Consider the following 7,538-nt stretch of genomic DNA (forward strand, 5'->3'; position numbering starts at 1 on the left):
CCTATCCATTGTGGTGTTCCTCAGGGATCCATTCTTGGCCTTCTTTTGTTTTCCCTTTACATACTCCCCTTGGGATCAATACTCCAGAAACATAATATTAATGATCATTGTTACGCTGCTGACCTCCAACTATATCTTCCAGTCAAACCAGGAAATGACTTTTCATTAGATCATCTTTTCTTATGCCTTAATGAAGTCAAGACCTGGATGACAAAAAACTCTGCAATTGAATGAAAATAAAACCGAAATGCTTCTACTGGACCCTGCTGCTACTAACAACTCCATTAAAACACAGTTAGGTTTTCTAAGTAATAACCTACACAATTATGCAAAAAATCTTGGAGTCCATTTTGATCCTCTTCTCCAATTTGACAAGCATGTAAATGCAGTTGTAAAGAGTAGCTTTTTTCATCTCAGATCAGTGGCTAAGGTGAAACACTTTCTTTCTAGTAAAGACCTTGAAATTGTAATTCATGCATTAATTTCTTCTCGATTGGATTACTGTAACTCTTTGTACATTGGCCTACCTCAATCTACACTGTCTCGGTTACAGATGGTTTAAAATGCAGCAGCCAGATTCTTAACAGGAACTAAGAAAAGGGATCATATCTCCCCTGTCCTTGCCTCATTGCACTGGCTTCCTATAAAACTTAGAGTCGACTTTAAGATCCTTCTTTTTGCATACAAGGCATTGAATAATTCTGCCCCGGATTATATCTGTGATCTCATTAGGTCATATACAGCCTCTAGGTCATTAAAGATCTAGTGATCAGTTACTTTTATCTGTCCCCCGTTCGGGTTGTGAAACAAAAGGTGATCGCGCTTTCTCAGTAGTTGCCCCAAAGCTGTGGAACAGTCTACCTTTGAACATCAGAGCTTCTCCATCATTGGATGCTTTTAAATCTATCTTAAAGACTTATTTTTACTCTATAGCATTTGAGTGATGCTGTGTATGTACTTTGAATAGTTTAATTGGTGTTTTATTCATTTTCATTTAATTGTTTTTGATACTTGTTTTATTTTCCATTGTCTTCTTTCCTTTTCTCTTTTAAATTCAGTTATTTTTATTGTAAAGCACTTTGGATCAACTACGGTTGTGTTAAACTTGTGCTCTATAAATAAAATTTGCCTTGCCTTGCCTTAAATATGCCAATTTATTTGTTATCAAGACATTATGAGTTTTTGGTCAGTGTGAACTGAATATACTGCAGGAGACACATCACTCAGGCCTAATAATGACTGCTAGTGCAACGGTGCTCGTGACAGCTGTGAAGTGACAGTTTGATTTGGCACACACATGAACACGTACACATGATTGCATTTGATAAGATAAAGACAATCTGTAATTAGTTTATAGTGACCACGGCCTGCGTGTTTAAAGCTACTTGTTTCAGCACATCTACGAACCAGAGAATAATTAAAATTTGAGTAGTCAGCAAAGAGTCTGATCCTGATAAACAAAAGTCTTAACGTGTTTTTATTTTGTTTTCCAATTAAAATATCTAAATATGTATATCCACTTTTTTTTTTAAGTGTGCTTAATTAACTACAATATTTTAGTGTACTACAAATCTTAAAATTATATTTAAAAAAAACTGTACCTGAAAATATTATAATATCAATGTCTAAAAGTCACATTGTACTTAAGTGCAGTGTAAAAATTTGAGGCTGTAAAATCCACATATTACATAATTTTGCTTGTTAAGCCATCTTAAGGATGTTTAGATATATTTTACTGGGGAAATACTGATTAAGAATATTATTATTTTCAGTAAAGCATGTTGAACATGCAAGCCACTGGCATTATTATCAGTGAAGGAATGGAATGGTGATTCATTTGTCTTGTTGACAGCAGTTTGGATCATTGTCCAAAGATCAAAGGTCAAAAGAGGCACAGGTCAGTTTGAGGCTAAACGGTTCTGCTTTTCAAGATGGGTTTAACTACGCACAGAGCTTTTATCAATAGCCACAATAGTTGAGCCGAAGACAGAACTGTACTTAGAAGATTTCATTGTTCCTGTGTCAAAATCCAGAGACAAAAACTTGTCAAATTCGTCCGGTTGACCTCTATAACAATAGCAAGTTCATTCTTCAGAGTGAGAAACCCTTCAATGAATCAAATGACATACATGTGGGGGTAAAACACACGAAAATGACTAAACATAGATTTGATTCGTGAATCAACTGCTGTGACTATATGACACTCAAAAGATCCAGACAGGATTCCTGAAATCATACTCTCTTTGGTCATATTTTCACCTCAAAACTCAGGTGATGGTGACTATGGCCAAACAATCACCATTCTTTATTGTTCTTATGGGAAAGACACCAAAGTGAGGGGTCACATTGAATATGCAGATATGTATAACTTCTTTGGAGTCTTTAAAAGTGTCCGTTCAATCATTAACAGACTTACTGAATATCCGCGAGTCACTGAAACCATGTGTAGGCCTTTGCTAAGAAGTGTGTCTCAAACTCAGCACATTTTTTACCATATTGGTGAATCCCAACTGTCCAATAAGAGCATTTGCACACTATTCCCCAGCATGTGATCAGATTAACTCTGTCCTGCATCTCCATTCATTTTCACAAAGGCATTTGGAAAATGTCCTGAGCGTGGGCAGTTTGTTTGTTGCTCTGGAGAAGATGACCATTCCATCATGTAGTTTATATAAATATATCAGCAGATACATTATATAGTATACTTTCAAGATAAATAACTACCTGTGCTTCTTTATTCAGTGTATACGTTTACACTAGAGTCACATCCATTAATCAGTATTTTGAACACATATTCAGTTGCCCCAAAACCTATTTGGACACTTAAGACAAACTTAAATATCAATCGATGTCTTTGCATTATATAAGAAACTTCAGTACAGAAGGTTAAAAGTCATTTGCAGATGATATTTTGTATGATATTTTATCTGCAATGAATGAAATTCAACCACCTACTGTAAGTTGTTTTGGTGAATGAACAATATATTTCATTGAATTACATATGAATTACGTATTTCATACTGTATGTCATAAAGGCAAATTAGAATAGGTTGTATTAATCCTCATATATAGTTGATCAGCAATCATCTCCATTGTCTGATAACATCTGAATGAGTCACATCAATCTTTTGCCACTTTGTTTATCAATTGAAGATAAATTGCTGAGAGAGCTTTTCTGTTTCTGTGCTGTTAAAGCATTAAAGAGATAAAAAGCGAAAGTGATAAAGAGATAAAAGCGAGTAGATAGACAAAGCACAGTATAAGGTGAGACTGAGCCAAAAGATTTGACATCATGTCTAGATCAAATCACTTACTCGAGGGCCACACTGTATGATTTTTACAGTCCTTTACCATTTTTGCTTGTCTGACTGGATGATATGATCCCAGTGAGATCTTGGGTAAAAAACAATCACACACTGTGTGACGTCAACCACCGATTAGATCAAAGTGAAAACATAGCATCCAAGACTTTGGTCCCAATTGTCTACTGAATTTTTCTAACCATGCATGTAATGTATGCTCAGCTTGCAAGTGTGCCTTGAACTTTTTTGCACTAATTAGTTTGTCTACAAGGTGGCAACACTGGCCTGGCTTGTTGTTTCGCACTTAAAGGTCCCATGACATGCTGCTTTTTAGATGCTTTTATATAGGCCTAAGTGGTCCCTAGTACTGTATCTGAAGTCTCTTTCCCGAAATTCAGCCTTGGTGCAGAATTTCAGCCATTACGAGCCTGTCCCACAATGAGCTTTCCTTAGGATGTGCCATTTTTGTGTCTGTAGCTTTAAATGCTAATGAGGAGGAGAGAGGCGGCGCAACTGCCATGCTTCGCTCGTTTGCAAGCCATGATGTCTCTCGAGGTAAAAAAAATATTGCGCTCGCCTCGCACGGTAGTAGCTCATTTTCTCATGGGTGGGCCAAATTCTCTGGGTGGGCAAAGCAGAGAAAGGGGAGGTCACCTTTCCCCGTATGACGACATAAAGGGAAGATTCCAGATTGGGCCATCTGAGCTTTCATTTTCTCAAAGGCAAAGCAGGATACCCAGGGCTCGGTTTACACCTATCGCCATTTCTAGCCACTGGGGGACCATAGGCAGGCTAGGAGAACTCATATTAATGTTAAAAAACCTCATAAAGTGACATTTTCATGCCACGGGACCTTTAAAAAAAGAAACAGATGAGGCACAGAACAACTACTACAACAAACTACTGGAGACGCAACAACAACAGATGGCCACATTGACAAGTGCTTGTGTGAGGAGCTTTAAACAAGCACAAAGATATTTCATCAGTCATAACTTCTGGAGAGAAACAGCACAGACACTGGACAAAAATGTATCTTTCTAGCGCATTTGTCAAGTGCATGTGTTCATGCACGCTATTAAATTATAGTTTGAAAGGCTATGCACTCATCTGCACGCATTCACTAGCATTCGCATCAAAACTGAAGCATATAAACAAAGACAAAGAACACAGTCAGAAACAGAGAAAATGCAGACAAACATTTAAACGGAAAAGTATCATTTCTGTGCGAAACATAATTACAAAAATAATGATTGTTTTCAAATAGGTTTTACTGAACACTCCCCCCTTCTTCTCGGTAGGACATATACTTTGGGCTTTAGAAACACAGAGACACAGAGAGAAAATTATATTGACAAATAATTAAAGCGGGAAGTGTCATATCTGCGTGAAAAAAATATTTGCAAAAATAATGGTTATTTTCGAACTGGTTTCCTGAACACTCCCCCCTTCTGCCACTGGTTGAACAAATAGGTAGCCCCGCCCCAAACTCACTTCATTGGCCGAGCTGTTGCTGTGTCAGGCTGGTCGGATGCTCAAACAAACAGCAATGTATAGATACGTCCAAACAAACAGTCCTGCTGAACCAAACTGAGACAACCCACGCCACAGATGGAGGACAAACACCTGCACATCAAACTCTGAGGCGATATTGTGAGAAAGATTTCTTAAATTACACTTTACAGGGGAATCAACCTACTAATGGCTTTCTTATAGTTGTCTCTGCATGTTATAGTGGAATAAGAGAATGTATTTTTAAATTACAAATAACAAAAACAGCAGAACAAAGCAAAGTGCAATAAGTCCTTCAAAATCCCCCTCATCTGTTTCACTGCTAACTTCTCTCATCTCTCTCTTATACAGGACTGTTGTGCTCGACCTTTTGATGAATGCGAGCGGGCGCCATAAAAGGCTCTGCTGTGCATCTGTTTACAATCTCCCATTATTACATGATACATTAATCAGCAGCAGGTCCATCTGATCACCATGTATGGTCATCCCACAAACAATTTGATAGCCATGAGCCAAAATAGGCTCCTCAACATAGACCATCCAAAATCAACAGCACTCTACAAAGTGTGGAGGCAGTGGAACACCTGTATGAACCTGTTGAAGAGGATTTTAATCAGCAAGATGTCTCTGTGTAAAGAAAATGACCTTTTTTGTACCCTTATGTATATGCATTGTAGATCAGAGGCTGGGAAATGCCCCATACTATGAGGGCCACCATAATATGTCATGCTTATGTAATGGGCACTAAAGCACTTGTGCACACACATACCATGTGAGAATATTCTCAGAGAGATCAGTGTGTGCTGCTGAGGTCTTTCTGATGGACCTGACAGGAGAGCCTTTGGTCTGTCACACACTGACCTGCTCCATGCTTTTGTCACTGGAACACTATTGGAGCTGACAATGAAGTCTGCTCTCATTTGCCTTAAAACGGTGGGAAACACCCAGACAGATGTGTAAAAATGCAGGTCATATTCAATGAGATTAAGCTGTCAGTCATTGACTAGAGGAGCACTCTGGGAAAACATCTAACCCTAAACCTAACTAGCATTAGCTATGAGAATATGTGAGCAGTTTGACCTCTTATCATTCTTGATATTAGCTTGATATCTTGATATCATATTGCATATATCTATGGGATACAAAGTATACTGGTACCACAATATCTCAGTTATGCATGGATTAATCTTTCATAATAAGATGAATCATGCCCAGGTTAATTTTTAAAATAATAATAATAATTTAGAACCACTGTTAAATGTAATTTTGAGCAGATCTCGGAATGATAATCCAATTTTTAAACTGTACATTATAAGAATGCAATTCATTTTATTTAATACTTTATTTTTCATTCATTCAACAAAATAGTATATTATATATTTTATAAGCTCCCCCTTTAGCAGTTTCACCCTGTCTTATTGATGCATCCCTAGTCAACATCACTTATAAAATGCCTCAAAAAATGAATGATGACTTCTTTAAATCATAATTTTAATTACATAAACCACTTTTTTATTTAGTTTATCTGAAAAGTACAATAAAAACATTCAATCATGATATCAAACAGAGTTAAAATATTTGTTTTTGTCCTGTGGATCTTAAATCATAAAGTAATACCCTCTGTACATGAACCAAATGAATTTGAGGTCAGACTATAAAAATCAAATGTCAAACAAAACTCACGACTCTAAACAGGCAAATTCAGTACAGGCAAAACAACAACTAACTGTCCCAATGAAGTCCAGCCACTCAAAACCAAATGACTTTTAAAATAAACATAGAAATAAGAAAGCAGAACACCATATGGGACTCCAGATTTTGGCTTTTCTGCAGCATTAATGCTCTTTCCCGCTGCTTTGAAAACTTCCCAAATCCCACCAAAGACCCTTGATCCTTCAAAGAGAGTTAAGAATCAACTTCAGACAGACTGCGGGCTACCGCTTTAACACAACCCTGCCAAACAGAATAACTGCATCAATAAATGAGTCGCTGTACGTGATCATTTGGCTGTTTTACAGAAGTAAACTCACACTAAAAGTCTGTCAAAAGGAAAAAACGAATCAACTCACCGGTTTGTGTGGGTGTGTAAGTGTGTGACACACAGATTTCTCAAGACGACACACACAATTCCCAAAGAGCTGCTTGGTCTGCTTCGTATAAAATAATCTTTCAGGTCCAACCTGCTCTTTCTGTTCTTTCTTCCCTCTCTCTGTCCGCTTTCAGTCAGTTTTTTCTCTCTACACTGGTTTTTCCTCCCATCTGCTTCACCTCTGTTAAGTCCCTCTCACATTCTGACAGACACATGCACTCTCACTCTCTCTCTCTTACTCGCTCCACCACTACAGGACTTCCTGGTTGACAAGGGTTGCTATGGTCGTACAGACTGTGTGCAGAGGCCCGGCTCACTTTTGGCTGCCTTTACTAAAGGGCATTTGAATAGGCAGTCAGCCTTTTGTGGCCATAAGGTGATATTTCACAGCATGGGGTTAAAGACTGGCGAATTCAAAGACTAAACCACATCCAACTCCTGATGTTCCTCCTCTCATTTCACTCTGTCCTCCCTGAGTTCCCACCCCACTGTTTTTATACGAGCCACTGCTTATGCGTGTCTGGCCATACATGGCCAACCAGAGGAGGACAGCAGTGACTCAGGCTTGAGAAATATTTTAACAACAAATCACTGACAAATAAACCTAGGCAGAGGACTTGAATTGAGAAACATGTCCT

At 38.0% G+C, this 7,538-nt stretch overlaps 1 protein-coding gene across 1 annotated transcript in view; it reads right to left on the minus strand.

Moving 5' to 3' along the window:
* Nucleotides 1–7,240, minus strand: part of LOC107548264 (vinexin-like) — a 64,470-nt gene extending 57,230 nt beyond the window's left edge. The window contains exon 1 of the mRNA XM_016228897.1: nucleotides 6,881–7,240. The gene's annotated coding sequence lies outside the window, so the exon portion shown is untranslated. The remainder of the gene's footprint in view (nucleotides 1–6,880) is intronic.
* Between the last annotated feature and the right edge of the window lie 298 nt (nucleotides 7,241–7,538).

Source organism: Sinocyclocheilus grahami, unplaced genomic scaffold, assembly GCF_001515645.1.
Source record: "Sinocyclocheilus grahami isolate Dianchi unplaced genomic scaffold, SAMN03320097.WGS_v1.1 scaffold345.1, whole genome shotgun sequence".
NCBI classification, from domain to species: Eukaryota; Metazoa; Chordata; class Actinopteri; order Cypriniformes; family Cyprinidae; genus Sinocyclocheilus; species Sinocyclocheilus grahami.